The 27,540-nt window shown below is 30.9% G+C and overlaps 1 protein-coding gene across 4 annotated transcripts in view; it reads right to left on the minus strand.

The window, feature by feature from the left end:
* Positions 1 to 27,540, minus strand: part of LOC127700015 (receptor-type tyrosine-protein phosphatase alpha-like) — a 581,206-nt gene that overhangs the window by 259,659 nt on the left and 294,007 nt on the right. For 3 of the 4 annotated variants that reach the window (XM_052203462.1, XM_052203468.1, XM_052203478.1), the window contains exon 2: positions 1,457 to 1,669. The exons of the other annotated variant lie outside the window; for it this stretch is intronic. The gene's annotated coding sequence lies outside the window, so the exon portion shown is untranslated. The remainder of the gene's footprint in view (positions 1 to 1,456; positions 1,670 to 27,540) is intronic. 4 annotated transcript variants of the gene reach the window in all.

Consider the following 27,540-nt stretch of genomic DNA (forward strand, 5'->3'; position numbering starts at 1 on the left):
ATGATTACTAGCTGTTACTGACATGCCAGCTCCAGACTTCAATTAAACTGATTGAAAGATTATGTCTTCATCAATTGAAAATCAAGCACAATCCCTCCCGTAAGGGATTTAGTATCATACCATCATAAAATATATGAGAAGAACATAACCCGTATCATGCCAACAACTGGTTTTAGAACAACTGTGTTTATTTCCGATGCAAAGATCCTATGAGTGAATCAATATTAATACCAAAATATGCAATCTTCAATGACCTGAAAACAGTATCGTAACTATATCCCTTCTGAATAAGTCTGTTTAAAGGTTTGGTTAGCTTTTGATGTGAATGCCGACATTTTTGTGCTTTGTAAAGAATATTACTGGCCATAAAAGATTGGATGTGAAATATCTGAACGTATAAGATGTCCGCATGTTGATTGATATTTACGAATAATGTCCTTTTACCGATGATAAAATTTAATAAATGTTTTGACTAGTTTGTGGTATCGAAAACCCTGGTGTAATAATTGTTCAGTAAAACAGAGATTTCTTTCGTTAAAATCAAATACGTTGTTACATACACGAGCAAATCCAACAAGTTGAGATATATGAACACCATAAGATGGTGACAAGGGAACGTCACCATCTAAAAATGGATAATTAACAATAGGAAATGAAAAATCATCTCTTTTATCATAGATTTTGGTATTAAGCTTCCAGTTAAAGATATAGATATCAAGATCCAGGAAAGGGCAGTGTTCATTGTTAGTATAAGCTTTATTTAAAGTCAGTTGAGCTCAGCAGGATAAATCTCTTTTGTGTACACACTGAAGTCGTCGTTATTGAGAGCCAACATATCATCCAAATATCTAAAAGTGTTATTAAATTTTTGTATCAGATGTTGTTTCGATGGGTCTTTGCTGATTTTAGTCATAAATTGCAACTCATAACAATACAGAAACAAGCCGCGCTCGCGCGTGTTTTTTTCAAGTTATTAAAAGATTTAGTTCCCAACTTCGTTAAACTATCTGCTTGACTAAGAAAAACATTTATTCACTTTATTTTTGGCCATATCAATAAATTAGCATAGATGTTGAAAACTATTGAGAACATTAAATTCCGAAATTTTTTGCCGAATACAGCAGGTAATCTATTCCTAATTATCGATCCCTCAAGACATATTTTTGGAGGAATTTTTATGAATTGTACTTTTATGTAAATACAACATGTATTGCGCAACTCACCTCTTAATTTTCGTTTAAACTATTGTATCATATCATATAAGGTCTATGCCAAATATTTTTGTAAGATGTTTAATGCAAAAGGACATGTTGAACCCAAACTGAAAGTAAAAAAAAATGCATTTAAATGATATAATTGACACTGATTAATGAATGCATATGTTTAAAATACGTAAACATGACCTAATAATGCAAGGCCAATATGTTTCTATACTCATAGATATGATAAGTCTTACTTTGTTTCGAATAGAAAAACCGAATACTTGTAATTTAGGCTAAATCTGTAAATTGGATACCCCACCAGGAGGACGAGGCTTTGTTCGTAGCTGAACATCCATCATCCCAGTTATTATTTGCAGGTCCTTCTACTGCCAATCTTGCCTCGTATTGAATTCCATTAATACTGTAAGTTGTCTGTTGTGATGCAGTTCCATATGGTGCAAGATTTACTGCAAATTATATTATATAAAGCATTAACTATTTCATAATTATGATCAGTTTATATATATCATTAACTGATATTTTCCAGGAACATTTAACAGTATGCATCCCATATCACCTATATTTGTTCCGATTGCACTAATGTTTAAACTCGTGAATATCAACAAAAATCTTCCATCGCTAGACTGCTATTAAAAAGTATGGTCTGCTAAACACCTAAACAACTCCAAATTTTGAACACTGAAGTGCAATGTTTGTTGTTGCATTTATGTAAACATTACATTTTCAAATATAAAAACAAAAACAAAAAACTAGAAACTTAGAAACAGTAAATTATAGACGAGAAAAGTTATAGCTATTTTCTATGATAACGTCTTTCAACCATAATTAGAAATTTTTTTTTTTTTATAGTTGACCTACTTAAGAATGAATTTGAATTATTTTTAAAGACTAAATCTAACCTAAAATGTGATATTAGCAATAGTCATGGATAACAATGCTTTGCTACTGCATTTAAATAGTACTACTAAAGATCAATTGTTATCCGTAATTCAATTCATAATATCCTCTTAGAAGTTTTCAATATGCACCTGTCCAAATTAATTTAATTAAAGATGTAACACAAATTTGGTTTTCAATGATTTTGCAAAAATTCCAATGAACAAAATACGATGCATGAACATGTCTTCACATGAAATTATGTAGATATTGTTGAAGTAGAGTTGAAAGAGAACCGCTTACATGGAAAATAGTGGTCACCTCTACATACATACTGATTCCATATATTAAGCACGTTGTATAGTTACTGATTGTTTTTACTTTAAATATCTCCTACTTCAACATTACGCCTTCGACCTATTCTGAATTTTCTTTAATAATATTTAGCCATACGCCTATATGCGTTTAGATAGCGAATTCTAGATTTAACTCGTTTTAATCCAATTCTGGAAGTTATATATTTCCTGAATGAAAGTACAAGCATACATAATGCAAACTGTATAAGTTCGTCTTCACATTTAGCTAAACTCGGTGGGATGTTGGTGTTCTCAATACTTAAATTAAACCCAAAAACGTTCCAATAGATAAACATCAACGTTTGCATGTAGTTTAAATTGGGCTTCGACAACATGCAATCGATAAGCAATGTAAGCCTTGTGTCGGTGAAGTGTACATACAAAAATATATCAAATCAATCAGAGACTAAAGGGCGAAACATTTTATAGGTCGCATCTAACAAGGTGGTCTGCATGCAGTGATAGACAACAGACAAAAACCTTAGGCGCTTTTCGCACAAAATCTTACTAATAAAATGATAGTAAGTTGTACTGAAATATTCATGATTTACGAGCATTTTTCTCGTAAGATGTTTTGTGAAATGAGTAGCAGTACTGTGCTTTAAGCAACATATGGCTTCCATAATAAAGATCAATTAAAAGATGCAATATAAGTATTAAATTTATCAGAAAAGTATTAAAACACCATAGCAAACACAAATTGGAAGACTTTTCAGTGAGCACAGTTAAAAAAAAGAATAACAATGATGGTCATAACTACACAATAATTTTGGCCAACTAAATTAGACTCAACTCAAATATGCATTTTGCCGTGCAGACAGACTGGAGCCAGCATTTAATCAAATTTTTAATCCAATACAACAATACAATAATCTCATATACATATGCAAACATCATATAACACAGTAATAGTATCTATACTAAGTAATTTACACGTACGCAACTTGGTGAACAAAAAATATACTTCCGGCAACAATAGTAATAAATATCTATTAAATTCCAAGAACATTCCAAATGTTAAATATCATATTATGAATACCTGTCATAAACGGACACTCGCCGCCTAGGAAAAAACCAAATAGTTTGGAAACCTGCGTCACGGAGCAATGCAAGAACCGTTTCTGGGTAATGATGCCGTACTTCATCATGATTATGATAATATAAAGATAAATTTTTATACAAAACAGGAAGTTTTAACTGTACGATGTCTACGGCTAGAATGACCACCTAGACGATTTTTTCACGAACCCGTGAAAAACAAATTAGCAAAACAAAACGTTAGGTCATCTGACCTATCAAATCATACATCATTGACCCATACATAATATGACAGAAACCTTAAGACAGTATTTTTCCGCTATACTGCGAAACGCTGAAAAATATATTTATACACAACACGTCACAGCATGGGCTTCAACAATGAACAGAACTCACTCTTTATGGTAAGCTATTGAAAGCTCCGGAATAACAAAATGTCAAGTCAGTGTATGTATCCTAACGTTACCATATTCCAAATCTGTATCTTTTCCTTCCTAAGTATATTTTGCGCCGCATGAAAACATTATTTAAATTCAGCTTAACATCTTGCAAGACAGGATATTTGAAGTAATCCATTTTAACATAACATCGACCTATATACGAGATAAACTTCATAAAACACTATTAAACTTCAACACGGTGTATATTTAGAAGGCTTGCTTTAAACATGTTCTTGGATTAATTTGCACTTCTCATTAGTGCAAATTGGAACCACACCTTTTTTAACGATAAAATCATCAAATTTGGCAATAATGTACCTCTGGGGATATGTAAAACAATACAAAACAAAATTTTGGTGTAGCTTGCCTGGTTCGGCAACTGGAGTGAAAACAGTGACAAAATCCTGTAGGATATTATTTTCTTCCATAGGATTTTTTAAAATCCTACAGGATTTTGAGAAATCCTATAGGATAAAGTAATAATCCCATGGGATATTTTTCATATCCTACACGATATTAAAATCCTATGGGATTTATAATCCCTTAGGAGAATAAAAATATCCTACAGGAAAGATTTTCTCCCTTAGGACTAAAAAAATCCCTTAGGAGAAATAAAAGCATTTCCTACAGGATATTTTTTATCCTTTAGGATATTTGTCAAATAAAATAATCCTGTGGGATGAAAAATATCCCATAGGATTAATAAAAATCCTAATGGATTTCATTACAGAAAAAATATCCTGTGGGATAAAAAAAAATCCTAAGGGTTAAAAATAAATCTTAATGGATAAAAAAAAAATCCTATGGGAGATTAAAGCAAATCATAAGGGAGAAAAAAATCCAATGGGACAACAAATATCCTATGGGAGAAAGAAATATCCTATGGAAGACATAAAAATCCTATGGGAGAAAGAAATATCCTATGGGAGAACAAATCTATTTGAGAACAAAACAAAAGAAAAGAGAATAATTTTTATATATTCTGGTACTTTGTAAAAGTATCATTTTATTTGACAAAATATCCCCAGATTTCATTGTTAAAGAAATGCAAATTTTACTACCAATGATACAGATTCTCGATAATTGTACTCCAAGTCTGGAGCTTGCATGTCAGTAATTGCTACTGGTCCTTTGTTCTTTTATGTTTATTATTACCATTTACGTAGTTTCTTCTGTTACCTATTCTAACATCGGGCTCTGACTTCTTTTAAATTGAGTTTTTTCCCTGTTTTTTGCAGTGTGGTTGTTTTTTCCCTCATTTGCTAAAGGTATAGGGGGCAGGTTGAGATATTAAAAATCATAAATCGCATTTTGGCGCCTGTCCAAAGGCAAAAATCTCTAGCCTTTGTTAATCTTGTGTGTGGTTTTTTTTTTTTTTTTTTATTTAAGTTCATTTGTATGTTTTGGGTTTAGTGTAGCAACCATTTTGCTGAACTAGTATACATTATTGTTTAGGGGCCAATAGAGGCCCGCCTCCATGTGCGAGATTTTCTCATGCGTTGAGGACCCATCAGGGCACCTGTACTCAACCCTGTTGTTATACTGAGACAAGACTGTGACACCATCTTAACCAAAACTTAATCTGTGAAAAAAATAAGAAGCAAATTCAAACAACACATGGTGTTGAGGCTAAGTATACCACTAGCTCGTAATTGAAAGTAAGGGCAAGTCGGAAATATGCGTCCAACAGATCTTAAACGCAATCATACGTTTGTATTCATCTCTGTTGAACTGCTACATTCATCATAGGAGTTCATTGACAGACAGACAGACTGACTTTGTCGTTTCTATAATCATGTAATGATGATCTCAATATTTTGAACAAGGTTTCTTTTTGAAAGAAAAAAAAATGTGCAATAGTATTTTAGCATTTTTCAAATTTAATGTACATGTATAATTGGTTAAAAAGTAGTACTGTAAAACATGTGCAACACAAAAAATCTTTGAAAATCGTATATAAGTGGGTTTTTTTTAAGTATAGGTAGCATTCCATGAAGTTTTATTTTAGTTGGAGATGCCTGAAGAATTTTGCCAGTTATTTTATTTCTTTGATTTTGTCCTCAATATGCATGAAGTATTTGCAACTGAACATTAACATTAACTAACAACAATAAATCCATCAACAGAATTTAATAATATCCCAAAAATTTTGAAACTAAAAACTAGATATTCTAAAGAGAATGTGTTGTTCACCTAGGTCTATGTGCATCTTCAACATGTTCAACAACGGATACACCAACACGTTAGACTAGAATATTATCCGATATTATTCATGACTAAAATCTCTTTTCTTTTTTTTTTAAATTATATTGCTGATAATTTATTTTATTTTCTCAAAAATGTATGCACTTGTTGATCATTGGTTTATACAGATAGAAAATTACGGAACTATAGACAATCACAATTTAAAATATATGTTGAAGATAAGAGAGAAAATAATCATATAAATTGCATACATTTCGCATATTTCTGTTTATTATAGGAACGAGTATACAGAAATTTTCTCAAATGTTGTAAGGGTAAATCATTTATGATTCCAACTTTTCTAGAAAAAAAAGCATTGTTCCAAAGGGGAATAAAAAAAACCACACTTCTATCGAAAGTTACAGATAAAACGTAAATTTTACAAACAAAATAGTTCCTGGATGTAATTTAAAAAACTAAATGTTTAGTTTAGTGATTAAAGTTGAGTCAGAATTTAAAACATTTACCCCATCTAGGACACATCTAAAAAGATGACTGATGATGCTTTACAATCGTGATAATTTCTGTGGCATGGTATATTCTGTATAGGTAGTGATTTACTTTGACATTTCCGGGTATTACAGCGGAGTTACATGTATATTACCTGTATATGGTAAGGTTCTGTCCCATGACGTCTCGCGTATATACTGGTTTATATTCATATTGGGGTTCAATATCTATTCATGATATTTAGGTTTTTTATCATATACTTGTAGAAAAAAATGGTATAATTGTACCCCTTGGTAAAACTAATTTATACATATATCTATACAATAAATTTGAAGAATTGTCTTAGCCGTGTGATATGACTTTTGTTATCAACTGCTTCCGGTATATATCAACTGTTTCCGGTTTATATCAACTGCTTCCGGTTATTATCGCATGCCTTTCTTTAACGTAATCGCTAAGCATTTCGACGTCATTCTGCAAATTCCGGAAAATAAACCTCAGTGGTACATTTAAGTGAGAAACATAGCTAAGTAGAATAACAGAAGGAATATTAGGAAACAGGAAAATATATTATTAAAAAACACCAAACAAATAATACAATAAGTAAATTTTATAAAGCTTTAAAAAAGTTTTCATGTCTGTATGGCTTCTGCTGAAGTATATGATAAAAAGAACATAACATGTAATTTTTCATATCAGATCCTTTATCAGCCCATGGTCAAAATCATCCTTCGAGCCTGTCGGCTCTCGGGCTGATATCATGACCTAGGGCTGATAAGGGGTCTGATATGAAAAATGGCATGTTATAATCTATATATAACATTCACCATTCTGCATGTTGTGTATACCAAATTCACATTTTATTAGCAGTCCGAATGTATATGAGGATATGTAATTTTTGAAGGAAACATATTGATTATCAAATTGATTTCGGTGGTTTTTTTTACTATGCATTAAATCATTGTCCACTAAGTACTACAGCCGATATTAAGGAGTATTTTATGAATTTACAAAAAGAATTTTGTTCATCGATGTAATTAATTGGTTTTTTTTTAAGTTAAGTGATATAAGTTGAGAAAAAAAATCTAGTCAGAATTCCCTCAATTTGGACCCCTCTTAAATCATGAATGGTCATGCTTTAAAATCGGGAGAGTTTCTTTGACATGGTACATAGGTAGTGATTTACCTTGACATTTCCGGGTGTTGCAGAGCTACATGCATATTACCTGTAGATGTAAGGTGCCGTCCCCCGAGGTCTTACGTATAGAGGTTCACGTTAATGATGGTGCTCAAAACTTTTGTTTTTAATTAAGTTTTTTTTCCGTGTAAACAGCCAAACTCTTATTATAACACTTGATTATTGGTGTTTCCAAGATTATTTCTTCGTTTTTAAACTAATTGAATAAAAAAAAAATCATTTTGATTTTAATAACTTCTTCTTTAGATTTATAAATTTGAACATTATTTATCATTTTTATAACATCGGATTTATCCATCCTACATGTATATGAAATTCATGTTAAAAATCATTATTTGGTAAACAACGGACCTAACCCTAAAGATAATTTAATATTCCACGGCCAAATATTTGTATTCGCCACCTCCTTTAATATGTATTTTAACTTTGTGTTTTAAACTCGACCTTCTATCTTATGATCCATTCAAAATGACAGTCACACCTGACACGTGTGCCCTAGAGGCCCGGCTAATTTCCGATCTGTAAATTACCGTATATCTTTTTACAAGCCTTCCACGAGTATTACAAGAGAATACTACACACATCGTATATACCTAGTCCAAGCGTAGATAGTAAAAGCCGATAAGCTTACACCTATATATTGTTTTTACAGTTTAAGTTAAATACTTTAATTTGTTCACCATATCCGTCGAAAAAAGCAAATATTAAAACATATAAAAGATTAAATTTTTGTGATGTAAAGAAAAATAAATTGAAACGGAAACGGCAAATATAGAAAATGATATCTCATGAATGTAAAAAGTAGCATGTCTGTTCATTTTATTTTCTTATAGACTGGGATCCTGGCTCATTGCTCGACAGTAGACGAAGTATTAGATTCGGTCAGAATGTCAGGCTTATTTTCTTGCTATCGGATGGTAAATAGCTATCAAAATTAATCATCGGCGTGCTCATAATTATGTTAAAATATGATAAAAGACCAAGACTTTAAATGATTGTACTTTAAATCACTGTGTCTAAACTACCCCGGCAAAAAATGTTTGGACTCGATGGTATCTAATATCCGGCACGGTGACGGAACATCAATAGACAGAGAAAAGGTAGTTTTCTGTTTATTTATTTGTTTTTTTTATGATATTGAAGAACATATATACATATATAACTATTTTCTATTGTGAGACGTAATATTTTCTACAACCGTTCTAGATTAACAGAGAAATAAGTAAAAATGCACGTCAAAATGACGAATTGAGTGAACCTTGCCTCGAATTTGTTTAATTTCTCATTAAATTGTTCACATGGTACAGAAAGAAAGGTACGGAAAGAAAGATATTGACATGGAGATTGCAAAACTAGTCACTTTGAGCACCTCAATCCTTGTATTTCTGCGTATGGAACGAAAGAAATAGGTCATGTCAAAATGGAAGCACCCGGTTTTGTCAATGTTGTTTACTACACAATGACCCGGTTTTGTCTATGTATCGAACCCGGTTTTGTTTATTTTATGAAAAACAACGTTAACACTGGTGCCCTGAAACAAAAAAAATAAATTAACAAATGGCTGATCATGTGGGTTTTCAAACCAGATACCTCAATAAAACCTGTAGCCAAGTTTAATTAATTTGTTAAAGAGGAGAAGATTTTTGTAAGATAATTGGCAAAAACGCAAAGAAATGGTAAAAATCGTAATTAAAGGTCAATAATTCTTACAAGGATATCGACCAAGTCGACTTATTCGTATATATTATCTTGCTGATCATTTTTGCTATATAACTTTTATATATTTCGAGATAATAGACAGAAATGGAAAAAAGGAGAAATTTGTCATTCAAGGACATTAACTTCTATAAGAATTCGTGTGAGAGCTTTGATGTGTATTGACAAAAGGTAGAGCTCAACATTATGAACATATCAGCTCCTGTTAAATTTTCTCTATCTATAGTTGTTTTCAAATAATAGACAAAAGTTGCACCCCCTTTGTTCTATTTTAAGCCATGTCGGTCATCTTTGTTGACAAGCGAGGGTCATCAAAAACTTTTTAAACTAGATACCCCAATGTTGATGAAAAACAGTTAAACATAATTTGTTAGACCTTTTAAAACCGACATACGATTGTGGATAAGGTTTGTTAAATGTATTGTAGCCCAGTAATTTCAGAGGAGAAGATTATGCGTTTTTTTTTTTTAACAAAAATAAATACTACGTATTATTTATACAGGAGTGACTGCACGCACTGACATGTCGCGACTGCTGGAATGATCGTTATCGAAATTATTTTGTTAATTTTATGAGATACTTTTATTTATACAAGTTGAACTATTAATAAACTAAGCATTATTGCATTTTTTCGATGGCCTGAGACTATTATAATACTAATTTATACTTAGTATTATAGTTACAATAAGGAATAAATAGATTTGATTTTTAATGCATGATTATTGTAATCCTTTTCTCACCATAAACATTCATTTTCTATGGCGATTCTGCAAGCATATATATACATTTGTTTGATTATCATGCCTTATAATGAACATTTAGCCTTAAGAAGATTTATTTTGTACAATCATAGGAAATATTACATCCCTAGGTACATTGGATTATTTATAAAGAAAACCATCCTGTTGTGCAAGAAAATCAAATATCAAATGTGCGTTCTTCAATTTTTAAGACCATCAATTCTAATTTTCAGTTTAAACACTAAAATTTACATAATTCATATGAAAAAACGTATAGAGAGCTTAAAACTCAGTTTGCGGTTTAACCTTCATTTCTATCTATTTCTCAGTTAGAGTATTTTTTTTTTAATGCAAAGCAAAATTATTATTTTTGTTCCAATAAAGTAGGAATTCAAGTGTTTACAGATTCAAATAAATAACAGGTTGTCCTCTGTAAGAAATCGTTTTCCAACCAACCACCAAACTTCTTTTAATTACTGAAGTTCAATAATTTTATGCGATTATGCATCTTTTTTCTTTGACAAAACCGGGTTCTGCCTTGTGAAATCTAGGACAAAACCGGGTTGTACACATTGACAAAACCGGGTGCTTCCATTTTGACATGACCTATTTCTTTCGTTCCATACGCAGAAATACAAGGATTGAGGTGCTCAAAGTGACTAGTTGTGCAATATCCATGTCAATATCTTTCTTTCCGTACCTTTCTTTCTGTACCATGTGAACAATTTAATGAGAAATTAAACAAATTCGAGGCAAGGTTCACTCAATTCGTCATTTTGACGTGCATTTTTACTTATTTCTCTGTTAATTTAGAACGGTTGTAGAAAATATTACATCTCACAATAGAAAACAGTTATATATGTATAAATATTCTTCGATATCATAACAATAACAAATAAATAAACAGAAAACTACCTTTTCTCTGTCTATTGATGTCCCGTCACCGTGCCGGATATTAGATACCATCGAGTCCAAACATTTTTTGCCGGGGTAGTTTAGACACAGTGTTAAATACCGACATGTAATACCAGGAGTTAACGTCGGCAAACGGACAGAAAGTCACAGGACAGAAAGTCACAAATTTGATAGGACAAAAAGTCACAGGACAAAAAGTCACAAATAATTTGTTGATTATAATTGCTCTCTATATAATATATCAGTGACCGCTGTGGATAGTACACTTGGAATTGATAGTAAATAGCAAATACAAGTTATTTGTAGTATATTATGTTCTTATGATACAGAAAAACGCAAAAACTAATTGAAATTAATAGAAAACGAAAAAATAACGGCTTTTGGAAAAAAGGGGAGGGTCAAAATAAAATAAAATTGTCCTGTCCCAAAGTACCTATGGTTTCAGCTAGGAGTTTGAGGGCTTAAGTCACTTTACCCGAGATGAAAATTAACCTTATTTTGGGTAACAGTAAGGTAGTTACCATTTGATTTTTATGGGGGGCTAGGATGAAAAATTTTGTCTTGCATTTTTTTTAGTTGTAATCCCTGTCTTGCCTTTTTATTTTTCACTCTATTCGGTCCTGCCTTTTTTTATTAGTTTATCCTGACTTTTTTTACATAAATTGCCATCCTGCCTTTTCTTTTTTGCAAAATGTCTTATCCTGCCTTTTTTTCTACTCAAAACTCCTGTCCTGCCTTTTTTCAAATTTCATCCTATTTTTCCAATAACTTATAGTGTTAAATTTTGAAAAATAATTTGATTGATAGCATAACAAAAAACCATGACCCCCACCCCCTTGATGTTAAATGGTTGCTCCTAAATGAAATTGTAACAACTATATCACTGCATCGTCATTTTTCCTGTAAACACGATTACATCGATATTTGGAATTCATTTTTATAAACTTGGTACGATTAAAATTACTGTATATTTAAATTCATCAAGAATAGATCACGTTTACTTTCGATTTTAAACGAAATAAAATCAGGAAGTGACAAGAGGATAACAAATTTAGAATGCATTCAAATTCATCTACAGATTGGTTCGTGTTTAACAAAAAGGCGGGAGATTATCAATTTTTAAATTAAGTTGCTCAGTAAAAAATATATTTGTGTCTCTCGTTTAATTTGATAGTAAATGATTTCGTATTTTACGTTTTAGTGTCTATTATTTTTTTAAGAATACGTTCACGCATGCGTAGTACATGATAAAGAAAGCACCTGTTTGACTCATGGAAATATTTTTTAACGTTTTAAAGTTTCATCTTTGTAACAGACCAGATGATATGATATAATTGGCATAAAGGACATGAAATATAGAAGTAGACAATTTTATAATAAATAATTCAAAATTTTATAATTATATCTTTTAAATTTATGAAGCTATTTAGTGTTTTATCGACACGTACCGCATTCATTATTGATTGCCACCTGTGTAATTGATTGAAATTCATATTCATTCAACCAGGACCAGTTTATTACGCACGTATATACAGTTTGAGCATGCATATGTTATTTCAGCATGTTCTAGTTGTTTTTTTTTCATGTGTTTTGTATTTGGTTTATAAAATAAAATTCTGGATAAGGACAAACGAAAATAAAAATTAAAAATTAAAAAAAATATTTTACTCTGGATACTCTATTTATCATAAAAAAAGCTTCACGAATTCCACAAGGTTTGACAAACTTTTGACTTTATACTTTTCTTAATAATGTTGATTTAAACTGCGAAAAAAAACTAAATCCATTTATTGGTAAAATACGGACAAACGAAATTGTAAAAATATCCATGATCTTTAAAATTTATTAATCTATTGATTCTAGTTTATAAATCAAAGGCGATCCCCTAACAGCAGTATTTGTAATTCAAACTAGTTTGATGGCGCGCAAACTCTCCCTTAACCTGGGATAGTGGTGTAACAATACAACATAAGAACAAACTATAATTAAAACTCAGTTGAAAAGGGCTCCACTCATCATGCCTATTTGCAAAGATACAACAAGTTTTCAAACTATGAACATATAATATAAAACTGTCTTAAAAAAATGATAATTACGTTGAGTAAACTTGAGCAGTCAAACCTAGCCCTATTTAGACTGGAAGGTATTCAAACGTAACTCTACAAAAAAGACTATGATATTTTGTAAAAGTTGAAAAAAAAACAGAACTGAGTGCCATTTCATCTTTGACTGCCCTCTCTATATTGACTGTCGAATTAACAAATAAGCAAAATATATAGTTCGTGCATGTCATGTATAAGACGACAGTTGCTGTATAACCCATAACATTTAAATTATTTCCATATTCAATCTAAATATTTGAAAATCTATTTCAATTTTGAATCGAATGAGATATATTATGTTAATATTTAGTCCGTGATAATGTATAAATCTACCAAATTTGTCAAATAGTTGACCTATAGGTCCAATGGGCCGGGTGCACCATTGATTATACCAACTGTAATAGTGTTATATTTATTGATATATGTTCAAAAGTCTGACTATTTTAAACTAATTGCTTACTTATTTTCTAGCAAACCAACGTGAGAAAATCCGTCCTTACTTTTGTTTTCTCAAATTAAAACTCAAAGTTGACTTCATGAAAATAAAAACAAAAGAAATTTGATTTTTTTAACAGTTTCCCTTGATACAAAATAAAACATAAGCACGGGTACGTCTAACACTGCTCAGGACCTCCTGATCGCACTCAGAATTTCAAAAGTGCACCCAGAACTCTTTATAGTTATCGTATATGCACACAGGACGGATATATGTATTTGTTGCACGCTGTTTATTTTAGTGGTAAATTTTGGAAGATTTTGAAAACGAACTTCGAGAGATATTTATTATTTTTTATTAAATAATGAGGGCACGTGTCACTGATTACACTACTACTCAGCCGTGAATTATCCAATCAACAAAATTGATTGGATTATCCTTTAGTTATTGCTTATGAATATCATGTTATTAGAACAGTGTTTTGAATAAAATTGAATTATTATACATGTTATACAATGTTTTTAAATTGTTTCGGAATTGTTTCATGTTACATGTATTAAATTTACTTTATGCGTAGTGCATTTTTACGATTATGAAGTAAAAAAATAAAAACCCCCTTTCAATACATTTTAATACAGTTTCTCTTATGATCGTGACCTGTTATATATTTCTTGTATGAGTGTGATACAAAATACCTAATTTTGATTATTAGAAAAATACCTTAATATGATAAATGACAGAGACGGAGAGAAAAACGGAGATAAATTAATATTAAAATTCATTCAAGGCTTGTAATACTGGACAAGAACAATTTTAATAAGAAATAAAATCTTACTATATGAGATGTGATCATATGAAAATCGTATTTTGATACGTACAGCAAGTTCAAGAAATGTATTACTGGACAAGAATGAGTTTTAATGGCAAAATATTTTTTTAATAAAATTTGCATATGTAAGCTGTCTATTAATAATGTTCAACACTATCAGGGGTTACAAGAAATTTAGGGGGGGGGGGGGACGATTAAAGACTATATACAAAAACAGTCTAACTTGTGAAGCCTACTTTGATATTCTACATGACAAAAATAGTGATTCTTTTTGTAGATTTAAAACTTTGAACACAAAAATTTCTATTGAAATTGGTAGATGGCAAAATAATCAGAGTGAACATTTTATTTGTATTGTATGTAATTCCGGTGATATTGGCGACGAGTTTCATTATGTTTTAGAATGTTCGGCAATAGACAAAAGTAGACAAACGCTGTTAAAACGGGGTTTTGATCCCCAAGGACGCCACATTTTGCAATGAATTTTATCGATATTTTTTTAACGTTTTTCAAATGAAATAAATTGAATAGAAAATTTCCCGACTTTGTGAAGATTTCTCAATTGGCTTCAATAATTACAAACAAAACGAAAAGTGTATTTAACATTTTTGCAAAAACAGTATGTTTATTATTTTTCAAAGGAAACCTTTTTTGTTTGCCAAGCTTAATTGTATGTGTTTATTACCATCACTAGTCACAGTGACACTCCTAATTATTAAAGATCAAACGACCTAATCAACATGATCATTGGTATCGAATATGATCATCGGTCATGGATATCCCAAAAAACGGCACGTGCCGATAAAAACTTAAATAACTTCTGAAATATTGAATTGATTTTATGAAAACAAAAATTACAAGATAAAAAACTAAATTATCTATCGAATGCATACCCTTAACGCACACTAAAACATCTATTACATGTCTTGAGTGCCCTTTTTATGTTCTGAGTGCACTCAGGGGGTCCTGAACGGTTTTTAGACGTACTGCATAAGCACTGTCAGAGACATATATACACAGAGATTGGCAACTCCGTGAAATCACGTTAAATAACGCGGCCCAGAATGAAAATCTCGCCAATAATTACTCTACAAATCGGGGACGAATAACCCAAGATAGCTAACCAAGAAAAACAATGGGAAAACTTATCTCAGATCAAATTTATTTCTGTTCTATAAAAAGCTACTAGAAATCGTTGTTTTTATTTTTATGTATTTATTGAGTAAAAATATGTCCTGCTTTTCGGAATTTCATTAATATTAAAATTAAAATCTGATAATGATCAAAATATCGATAATACCAGAAACATTTCTGTACTTCATTTCTTTGCTAAAGTTTGCTTCTTAATTACACATAATGTCTAAGTTCGATTCTCCGGTAATTAATTCCTTAAGAGTTGTGACTGTGGATACACGGGTGTGCGATTACGTAATTTATTGCTCTTCGATCACCTGAAATTTGCCGGAGGTGAAGTTCTAAATGGATTATAACTTGGGAATTGTTTTTACAACTAAACAAATGCTGATATATCATTTTAACCATGACCAAACTTTATTTCAACAGAAGCACTGGATAACATATTAAGTATTCAATCAGGAAAATAAAAATAGCCTTGGTATCACAGGTGTTTGTAAAACGGAGCTCATGAAACGAAGTTTTATGTTTTGTAAATCTACTCACTAGTATCATTGTAAGATATGATTTCAAAAGGCCCTTGACTCAAGAATGAGAAGATGGTAGCTACTGGTGTAAGTATGTATATTGATATAAAGCAATGTTTTACTGTACATGTACTTCTTTATATGGTAAGATGACAAAATAAATTGACCAAAAGCAGGCAATAATTAAATTGCAGTGGAAGCTTTAAATTCATTGAAAACATTTTTCAATTTCACAGTAAAACTAAAGCTTTAATAAATTTGAAATATATAGATAGTTTGTCCCCATAGATATTCTTGCGGATAGGCATTAAAAATTAAAGATTATAGGTTTTTTGTTGTTTTTTTTTGGGGGGAGAGGTAAAAGTAAAAACTAAATGATATATCAGAATATGCGTATATGTTTAAAAATAGTTAGCACATTCTCTTCTGACGTTATAACGGTTTTTCAATTCATGACATCGTCCTGAACATGCATGAAATATTTGCCACTGGACATAAAGCAACCAATAATCAATCAATCAATTCATGACGAAATAGATCAACTTCCTTCAGAATGTTTAAAAAATCATCACTAACTTATCTTAATGCACTTGCACAAAGTTTCATAGTAAGTACTTTTTTGTGTACAAAGTAATTGAAAAGATGATAAATTATCATAATTTTGAGACATCGATGTACTCTAATCAAGGTATAAAGAACCATATCTGTTACTCTTTATTTAAATGAAAGAAACTTGTTAAAAAACATTTTTTAAGATTAAAAGATTTTAAGATCAGGATATTTAAAAATCAATGTGAAAACTAATAACAAACGATTAAATTTAATTTGGAACACAGCATTTTATTTCAAAATAGCCAAGAGCAATTTTTGTTTTAATATCTTGATTACGATACAATCGGTACCCTTGTGGTCATTCATGCGTAGCTACTTAGTGCACGGGAAAAGTATGTACTATGAAAATGTACTATGAAAATTAGAAGGCAAATTCAAGCAATTTGAATTGACGCAAAGTTGTAAGTATGTGCTAATGCGTAATAATATATATATATGTTGTTTGTGCTGTATTTCGACCCCTCTACCAAGAAATTTGTTTTACATGAACACGTATAAAAATTGCGGTTTTTATCCAACGCAATCATAGGTTTGAACGTTGTTTTCAATTTAGACTTGTTTATATTTTTTCGTTTGGGCTTGTATTATATTTTCCTTTGGGTTTATATCATCCGTTCATCCTATTTCGACTCTTTCAAATTCAAGAGTCTATCCTCAATTGAGGTAAATTTTATGGCCTTCCAAATACTGTTTCGATCACTAACATCACTGAAGAGACATTAATTGTCGAAATCCGGATATGGTGTACTAATTTGTGCACCTTTTGTTTGCGGTATACCATCTTTTCCGCAAGTTTATTGTTTTCTGTTTGGTGTTAGATATTAATTTTTAAAGATCCATTTTGTTACATCTTGTGATCCGTTTATTTGGCAATCGCCAATGGCAGTCAGCAGGGTTTAAGAACATCAGTTGTTCGACCTGTTAGTCAAATGCGTTTTGTTAAAATATACTTTTTCACTTTTTTGGTCTTTTGAAAAATGTTGTTTGTGCTGTATTTAGACCCCTCTACCAAGAAATTTGTTTTGCATGCACACGTATAAAAATTGCGGTTTTTATCCAACGCAATCATAGGTTTGAACGTCGTTTTCAATTTAGACATGTTTATATTTTTTCGTTTGGGCTTGTATTATATTTTCCTTCGCGTTTATATGATCCGTTCATTCTATTTCGACTCTTTAAAATTCAAGAGTCTATCCTAAATTGAGGTAAATTTTATGGCCTTCCAAATACTGTTTCGATCCCTAACATCACTGAAGAGACATTAATTGTCGAAATCCGGATATGGTGTACTAATTTTTGCACCTTTTGTTTGCGGTATACCATCTTTTCCGCAAGTTTATTGTTTTCTGTTTGGTATTAGATATTAATTTTTAAAGATCCATTTTCTTACATCTTGTGATCCGTTTATTTGGCAATCGCCAATGGCAGTCAGCAGGGTTTAAAAACATCAGTTGTTCGACCTGTTAGTCAAATGCGTTTTGTTAAAATATACTTTTTCACTTTTTTGGTCTTTTGGAAAATGTTGTTTGTGCTGTATTTAGACCCCTCTACCAAGAAATTTGTTTTGCATGCACACGTATAAAAATTGCGGTTTTTATCCAACGCAATCATAGGTTTGAACGTCGTTTTCAATTTAGACATGTTTATATTTTTTCGTTTGGGCTTGTATTATATTTTCCTTCGGGTTTATATGATCCGTTCATCCTATTTCGACTCTTTAAAATTCAAGAGTCTATCCTAAATTGAGGTAAATTTTATGGCCTTCCAAATACTGTTTCGATCCCTAACACCACTGAAAAGACATTAATTGTCGAAATCCGGATATGGTGTACTAATTTTTGCACCTTTTGTTTGCGGTATACCATCTTTTCCGCAAGTTTATTGTTTTCTGTTTGGTATTAGATATTAATTTTTAAAGATCCATTTTGTTACATCTTGTGATCCGTTTATTTGGCAATCGCCAATGGCAGTCAGCAGGGCTTAAGAACATCAGTTGTTCGACCTGTTAGTCAAATGCGTTTTGTTAAAATATACTTTTTCACTTTTTTGGTCTTTTGAAAAATGTTGTTTGTGCTGTATTTAGACCCCTCTACCAAGAAATTTGTTTTGCATGCACACGTATAAAAATTGCGGTTTTTATCCAACGCAATCATAGCTTTGAACGTCGTTTTCAATTTAGACATGTTTATATTTTTTCGTTTGGGCTTGTATTATATTTTCCTTCGGGTTTATATGATCCGTTCATCCTATTTCGACTCTTTAAAATTCAAGAGTCTATCCTAAATTGAGATACATTTTATGGCCTTCCAAATACTGTTTCGATCCCTAACACCACTGAAAAGACATTAATTGTCGAAATCCGGATATGGTGTACTAATTTTTGCACCTTTTGTTTGCGGTATACCATCTTTTCTGCAAGTTTATTGTTTTCTGTTTGGTAATAGATATTAATTTTTAAAGATCCATTTTGTTACATCTTGTGATCCGTTTATTTGGCAATCGCCACTGGCAGTCAGCAGGGTTTAAGAACATTAGTTGTTCGACCTGTTAGTCAAATGCGTTTTGTCAAAAAATATACTTTTTCACTTTTTTGGTCTTTTGGAAAATGTTGTTCGTGCTGTATTTAGACCCCTCTACCAAGAAATTTGTTTTGCATGCACACGTATAAAAATTGCGTTTTTTATCCAACGCAATCATAGGTTTGAACGTCGTTTTCAATTTAGGCATGTTTATATATATATATATATATACATATATATATATATATATATGTATAATTAAATGGTTTGTTCTTATTTACCCAGATTAATTAGAATATAGCAAAGTGCACTCGACCAATGAAAGTGTAGAATTTGGTGTTCCTTAATTGTGAAGAATGAATGTAAATTATGGTCTTAGTAAGGGATTATCCTTTTGTTTAGGCCTATTTACAGTTCAAAATAAAGAATTTCTATAAAATGAGTTAGAACTGCCTGGAGCACATTTATAAGGATCATTGATTGAAAGTTGAATTTTGAAACAAACAAAAATGATCAAAACAAGTTTGAAGTTTATTTGTGCAGTACAATTTATACCGTTTGTGTTATTGTGTGAATATTTAGAACTTTCAAATTACAAAACAAAAAAGATAATATCAAGAAGAAAAACAAAAACAAAAACTTTGTATAACCTAAATCTTTAGCTACATGTATTACGCTTATTTCAGATGACTGTATTATGTTAGTAAGAATAGTCATTTCCGAAATACCGGTACATACGTTTGAATTTCCTATAAAAAGCAATTTCTTTCTACATTTACAATTTAGTTAATTAAGTAGTATTTAATGTAAAGAGCTGGAGTAAAATTGAACGTCCAATTCACTTTAGTTGTAACTCTGATTTTGAATTTATTAAAATGAACTGTAAATAAACAAAAAGATAATTTCTCATTAAAATATTACATAATTTACACTCATACTCACAATTAGGAAACTTATACAATTTCATTGTAACGTTGTGTCATCTAGTGCCTAAAACAATTTATCAAAATTTCCCAAATCAAAAGTAAGTCCTTATATCACTAAGACCAATACATAAATGAAATGCCTAAAAGGGAAGTCATCCATTAATTGTAAACATTGCACTGACAATGAAACAAATTCTTGAATAAAACCAATCAAGAGATCATTTGAGCCTTGAGCACTTTACAATATTCTAGTCTAGGTTAGTCTATGGAAAGGTATATACTATGAAATTTAGAGCGAGGGGCTTGCCCCGAGCTCTTAATTTCATAGTATATATCTTTCCATAGACTATCCAATTTAGCACATATTTACAACTCGAGTAATCTTTTAATTGGTCTATTGATAGTTTATTTTGGCTGACTACTTGTATCACAGGTGTTTGTAAAAAGGAGCTCATTAACGAAGTTTTGTAAATCTACTTACTAGTATTATTGTTAAATATGTGATTTCAAAAGGCCCTTCACTCCAGAATGAAAAGATGGTAGCTGCTGGTGTAAGTATGTATACTGATTTAAAGAGGTGTTTTACTATACATGTTCTTCTTACATGGTAAGATGACAAAATAAATTTTGAAAACATTTTTTAATTTCACAGTAAAGCTATAATAAATTTGAAACATAGAGATAGTTTGTCACCATAGATATAGTCTAGCAGATAGGCATTAAAAAGCAACTACAAATAGATCAGATATTATAGGTTTTGTGTTTTGTGTTTTTTTTTTTATTATTTCAAAGTAAAAACTAAAAGATTTATCAGAATATGTTTATATATATATATAGGTGGCACATTATCTTCAGACATAATCACAGTTTTTCAATTCATGACATCGTCCTGAACATGCATGAAATATTTGCCACTGGACATTTAGCAACCAATAAATCAATAATCAATCAATTCATGACGAAATAGATCACCTTCCTTAAGAAAGTTTATCACCAAGTTGTTTTAATTTTCCTGCACAAGGTTTCATAGTACACACTTTTCTGTGTACAAAGTAATTGCATGGATGATACATTATCATAATTTTAAGATATTGTTGTACTCTAATCAAGGTATAAAGAACCATATGTATTACCCTTTATTTAAATGATAAAATTTGCAATTGTCAAAAACAATTTTTAGATCCAAAGATTTTAATAGCAGGATATTTTAAAATCAACGTGAAAACTAATTACAAACTATTTAATTTAATTTGGAACACAGCATTTTATTCAAAATAGCCAGTTGCAATTTTTGTTTTAAATATCTTGATTACGATACAATGAAATCTTACCCTTGTGGTCATTCATGCGTAGTTACTTAGTACACGGGAAAAGTATGTACTATGAAAATTAGAAGGCAAATATAAGCAATTTGATTGGACGAGAAGTTGTAAATATGTGCTAAAGTTTGTAAGATAATGATAATCCTTTCCATCATGATAAGTACTCGCTAACGCTCGTACTTAATCATGAAGAAAGGGATTATCATTCTCTTACATATAAAAGGACAAATCATTTTGTTTTATTTGCCAAAGGTGTGTCAAATAATAAGTTAGAGTGTGGTCCCTTGTTAAAATAATTATGTAAGAGGTATCAGGACAAAAGGAATAGACATATTTATGAGTTTTATGTTTTTATTTGAATTTCGACAAAGATACGTATATACAGATGGTTTCACTAAAAATATGATGAAATTCTGAAAAACTATAATACATAATGCTTGCTCCATAATTATTACGAATTGCGATGATATAAAATTAAAAAAAATCACGTGATGTTTATTAAAACCACTAGTATTCAACAAGTGGCATCAGCGAACCTTTTTCTGTGTTTTTTGTAAATTTTTACCTGTAAACTTTGTCGAAATAGTAGACCATAAAATAATCAGTCATTCAAAGCCAAAATTGAAATGTTTTAACCAGCGCACATCTGACGTCAATTTTCTATTGAAGGTTAGGAATTTCAACGTTATTTCAGATGAAATAAACTGTTAAAAAATATCTATTTCAAATAAAAAAACGTTCAAAAAAATATATTCCAGCCAGAAATATATTCCTTAAACGAGTTTATGTATATAATTATATAAATTCAAAGGATATCTTGTGGTAGTTGAAATTATTCAGTTCAATAATTTTGTGTCCGTCATCGTCCGTCATACATATCATTTTCTACATATTTGTAAAACATACAAGTACAAAGAATTGTGTTGTCCAGTAATATATTTCTTAAACAACTTTAATATTGCACAAAAATTGAAATAAACAATAAAAGCAACCATTTTATCCATCACTTTGAGTGTGTCGTCTGTTTGTACGTTTGTACATTAAACATACAGTTAACTCTCGTTGTCTCGAACTCGGTTGACTCGAAATTTCGGATGAGTCGAAGTTTTCACGTGGTCCCGAACTTTGTTCCATGTAAATGTATGTAATTCGGCTCCTGATGAGTCGAAATTGGATGAGTCGAAATTTCGGTTGAGTCGAACTAAATTTACGATTCCAAGGTTAACAAAAGCATTCAAATTTCATTATTTATCTCGAACTAATACACATATGTCAAAACATGACCTCCGGCATTTAAATGGATTGAAGAGTTAATCTGACAATACACGTGTAATTAAATTTCCAGTCACTGACCACTGTATTGATTTATGACATGCTATTTCCACGAGTGTTTACCTAAGATTATCTTTTATAGAATTTTTATAAATAATTAGTGATGCATTGTTAATGTTCATGAAAAAGTATTTAAAATGTTTACATAACAATTAATTGTGATTTACACTAATGAGCTTGGGTGTGTATAAAGTAAGGATTATGACTTCCGTTGATGATCACCTAAAAACTACTCAATCGGCGTCTTTAATCTTGTTGTATTTTCTTTTGAAAAGAAAGAGTGAGATAAAACAAAATGAAGAGAAATCTAAATTTTCTAAAATCTCTTGTATCCGAGAATAAACAATTTTGTCAACTTTAAACGACCTGAATAACGAAACTATCGATTGGAAATTACTCTCTCGGATAAAAGCCAGAGGAAAAATTTGTAACTGAAACAATTGAATAAGTAAAAATAATGTTATTATAATAATGAAAGACCATGACATACAAATACATCGATCTGATACCAGAATATCGACCCCCTTCCCTTATTCACCCGGATTAATTTTAGCTTTACCAAGCTAAGCAAGAGTTGTGTCCCTTGTTCTGTCAAACTTCCGGTTTTCGTTTGAGTCGAACTATGTGTATCTCGAAATATTTCTCTGGTCCGGCTGACTTCGAGATAACGAGAGTCGACAGTACTAATTCGTCTTTTTTTTGTCCAGAAAACTGATATTCTTTAAACGAGTTCAAGTATGTAAATAAATTCATAGGGCATCTTGTGGTAGTTGAAATTATTCAGCGCAATCATTATGTGTCCGCCGTCGTCTGTCATACATACCAAATGTTGTATCCATTGTTTGCTGTTCGTTGTCTGTTGTTTACGGAAGTCGGACCTCTGTCTCCGATTTAGCTCCCGCTTGGGCAATGACTAATCATTAAGGGAGAAGGGGGGGGGGGGGGTGTGGGGTTGAACCTTTTTCGGGACAAACATTTTTCTTGACTAAAAAAAAACACTTAACAATGTTCTCTGTTTTATCATTAAATTAACCCATGTATACTTTTTAAACTAAAGGTGGTGAATAAATAGATTTAAAAACAATAATAAAACCCTAAGTGTTAAACAAATCTAATGTCTGCTTATTTTCTTATGCGAATATTTAATTTTTCATTATATTAAAAGATAATAGTGTAATCCGTTATTTTTTTTTAAGATATTTAGTCAAACAAAATAATTTTTGGTAAAAATAAGTTCCTGTAAAAAACGACGGTCTTGTAATCATTTCACTTGTAACATCTTATCTGACACTCTGTTATTTACAACAAAATATTATAAAGAACACCTGTGGTTGGTGTAGAGGTAAATTCAAGCTAATGCCACATTCAAGATGTTTTTTTTCCCTAACGGTTCTTTAAAAAAAATAGGGTCTTGATGGGGTTTACAGAATAGAAATAATGGGTAAAAAGTGCCGAATAAGGGCAAAAAAATATAATGAATACAGAAAAATCGAAAAAAAAATAACGAATAGAGAATGATGGAGTGCTAATATATAAAGAATAAGGAAAAGGACTGAACAAATAATCATACAGTGTTGAAGGACCCCATCCAGACCCTCATAAAACTGACACAAATTTCTTACATCTATTTTATTTTCACATAACAGTTTCTGGGTATATAAACACGGTGGTAAGCGTACACCTGCAATGTTTAAGTTGGTGTGAAAATTTTAATCTGGTAATTGAGATTAAATATAAAAAAAAATATGAAAATGATAAAAAATATCAAAACCTTTTTCAAGGACTTTTTCCCTACGTATACAATTGGATGATATTTTCTAACATATTTGTGACTTTTATCCTACTAATATCAAATATGTGTGACTTTTCCCGCATATATCATATATGGACAATTTGTTTCCGTTTAAAAAAAATATTTCTACTCTGATACACGTTTTTTTGCATTTAAAACTCGCATTATTATATGGTTGAGAAATATCGGGTTGTTTTAATTTATTATTTCTATAGAATTTGTAAAGATTAAAAAAAAAAATTAGAAGATGCACCTTAAATACTGTATTTTGACTTCGATATCAATCTTGACTTGTCAAGAAATCCCCTTTCAAGATATCTGACGACGTGATTGACGAATAGAATCTTATTTTGTTTCTATTTGTGGGATTTCTGTTTAAGGCTCATTCAATCCCTTTTTAAACTAGATATTATATTTTGTATTTAATATAAGAGTAATATTGGTGGAGTCATATGACAAAATTATACTTTTACAAGGGGGTAACCCTATTTAACGACATTGACTAAATAAGAGTCTGGCACGGTCGGCCTGGCTAATGCCTTTTTTTGTGCGTTTAAATGATTATTAATAAAATAAATATTTATACCTTACGGTATTTCAGAGACATTTATATGTATATATGCCTTTGGGTATTTTAATGTTATCATGGTCATGCGAGAGTAAAAATATAAAATGAATGCGTACAACAAGGCATAAAATTGAAATGAAAAATAATTTGATAAGTTTACAAACCTTTTCGTGCTGTTTCCGCTGTTATTCAACGCAAAATAATTATGTAAGACACATTGGTTGATCTCATTTTATAAAGAATATCTTTTGCTGACTTATTGTACCTCGAACTTATCAACCCAGCGTAGACAACTTATTAACAAAAGTTAATCGTGCATGACCAATAACACACACCGCTTAGAAGCAGGCGGTCCAAAATAGGATCGGGAAAAAATAGGCAAGTTAAATATCAGAATTTCAAACATTTGAAGTGCCTTTGTTTGAATATCTCAGGTTATGTCGATAATCAGACGGTATTAGAGTACAAATCCAAACTTTGCTCACATTAACTTCATCTGAACTTTGGTGGATAGTAATAGTGTAATAGTTGTCTCATTGGAAATCAAATCACATCTCCTTATTTTTATTCTGTCAGAAACCGGGAAATTTTAGCTGCAATAGGAATTTATTTACAAAAAAAGCATAGAAAGCATTTACTTAGAGTGGCAGTTATAGCCTGTTAATTCATTTTCATTTTTTTTTGGTGGGGGGGGGGGGGTGAGCCATTCGTCTACTGTTGAAAAAAATGGGTAGGTTGGGGTGGTAATAGCTTACCGTAAAGTTTTAATCATTGTTCAACTTTATTCTAGTAACTTTTATCTTTGCTAAAGATCAATCTTATTCCAAACGGACGTCACTTTTCAGCAAGGTTTACTGTCGAGCGGGAGAAGTCAAGAGATGACAATATTTCTATACTCAAGTCAACTCTTTCGGTTTGAATAAAATGAAATAAGAGTAAATATTAATGAGACAACAACCCAATGACACAGACAATCAAGACATTTAGAGTCAACATGTAGTCTTTTATAATAGAGAGATCCCTATACAGAATATCAAGATCAAAACCGCCCATGTATAAATAAAGTTAGGAGCTAATTTAATATTACATATAGTTAAAGATATCCAAACAGGCACAGAAATATTTTGTGTGGTTGAAAAGTTTTACCATTCCATTTTTTAATCTCGATCAGTGGAAATCAAAAAGGTACATGTAATAAAAATCAGTACAAGAAAAATACTTAACTATCACTACAAACCAGTAAAAGTCTGAAATGGCCTATATTTGTACTCGACTATACTGATTTTTACTCGACCAGTCTGAAATGGTCTGAAATTTACTTGATAATACTCGACTGTAGTCTCAACCATACTTAACAGTCTGAACTTGTACTCGACCTTTACTCGACCAGTACTTAACCATTTTATTTTCGTCTGAACCATGCTCGACCTTGTCTGAACCATGCTCGACCTAGTCTGAACCATACTCGACCTAGTCTGAACCATACTCGACTAAGTCTTAACCAACCTAGACCTAATTTTTGTATCTATCTATTGTATTTTATCAATTTAGGAACTGTTTTTAACAGCTATTTCCCCTGGCTAGAAATTTGAAATTTAAAATGTATTCAATATGGCATTGAAACCAAAATTTCACAATAAACATAATATAAATTCAACACTATATTTATCAACACTTACATATATATATCACCTTTAAAATAAAAATAAAACAAGCTGATGAAATAATCTCAAAACTGAATTGTGACTAATATTTTCAATGTTATTCAAATTTTTTTGAATGTTTCAGATATATTTTATGGTTACTGGACAATTTTCACCATTTACTTAAGCCTTGTATAGATTTATGGTGTCAGTTGAGCTTAGTTAATAATGCAGTGAACATTTTTGTTATTAAAATATATTTAATATAGTATATACAGCAACTTAATAAATTTTAAAAATCACACCTTTGTTTTGTAAAACCAAGAATTTAATATAATCATAATAATAGAACTTCCATAGCAATCCTTGATAACCATTTAAAAAAGGAAATGTATTCCAAAGTTGCAGAAAAAAATTTATTTCAATTAAATTTAAATAACTTTTGTCAACATTAAAGACATGGCATACAATAAGCACTTTAATAAGGTTTATTTACCTCAGTACATGTGTGTTTTACAGGTAAAAAGAAAGCCCTTTTTTTCTTAAACTCGTGTATTACTAATATATATATCTAGTGAATTCAAAAGGCCTTGTGATTTAAG

Source organism: Mytilus californianus, unplaced genomic scaffold, assembly GCF_021869535.1.
Source record: "Mytilus californianus isolate M0D057914Y unplaced genomic scaffold, xbMytCali1.0.p SCAF_1, whole genome shotgun sequence".
Classification (NCBI taxonomy): domain Eukaryota; kingdom Metazoa; phylum Mollusca; class Bivalvia; order Mytilida; family Mytilidae; genus Mytilus; species Mytilus californianus.